This window comes from Aplysia californica, unplaced genomic scaffold, assembly GCF_000002075.1.
Source record: "Aplysia californica isolate F4 #8 unplaced genomic scaffold, AplCal3.0 scaffold00055, whole genome shotgun sequence".
NCBI classification, from domain to species: domain Eukaryota; kingdom Metazoa; phylum Mollusca; class Gastropoda; order Aplysiida; family Aplysiidae; genus Aplysia; species Aplysia californica.
Window position 1 is genome coordinate 312,300 of NW_004797325.1, and position 1,081 is coordinate 313,380.

The window sequence follows — 1,081 nt, forward strand, 5'->3', positions numbered from 1 at the left end:
TGGGGGGGGTAGCTTGCACCTTTGTTTGGGTGAACATTGTTTTATCTCTGGCCTGCTAGATTAATCTATACACGGGCTAAATGTCTAACAAGTTCATTAAGATGTTGTACTCAGTTTGGTATCTATACGTATAGAGAATAGAGATTAAAGGAATAGATTTATATCCTGTTGCCTTAGCGGTATACGTTGTCTCTTTTAGGTCGACGTGGTTAAGCGCAAACGTCGGTATAATTTGTACATGTATTGATGAATGGAAGAGATATTTTTTTATCGTGTTTCCGAGGCACACCAGATAGACAGCAGGAAATGTTAAGCGGGTGGAAGGGTGGGGGTTATGATGTATAGCACCACTTACTACATGTACTCGTTTTTCTGGTACATTAAATTACCCTCCCGCCTCATCTGTTGCGACACATTCAGCCCGCTCTCCGTCACACGCGACGAAATAGGCCTACGCCCAATAATGTCTGGTAACGTACACTCGTGCTCCATTAGTGTTGGCTCCACAGTTAATGTAAGTTTTATTGTAAGCTACTTAACGGATACTTGATGATCTCAACAATTGCGGGTCAACATATCCTGGCAGACTTTTTACATTATTTTGTAAATGGTGGTGCATATATATATATAGATCTAATATAGCATTTTATTTTCTGATCTCTTTTGCTAGATCTACTAATGGAGGCCTTTATATTATATGTACTAGTAGATCTAGTAGTAGTAGTAACCGCTCCGTATTTGATGTATGATTGTAAAAGTCGTTGGATTTTGTGTGAGTGTTCGATGCTGCTTTTAAAGAATCATAGGCTAACCCTGTTTTCATTGTAACGTCCTTCCCTTGGATTAAACTATGATTTTTTTTTTAAAGGTGTACCGGTAGCGAACAGAACAATGTTAGGAGCCTATCAGCAAAATGTTGATCAAAGAGAACCGTCGTTGCTGCAGTACACATGCAGATCTATCTTTATTGTCTTGTCGAGCAGTCTAATTAAAGATAATAATCAATCATCAATGGCGATTTAAATAAGAAAAAGTCGATAGAAACGCCCTCTCTCTCTCTCTCTCTCTCTCTCTCTCTCTC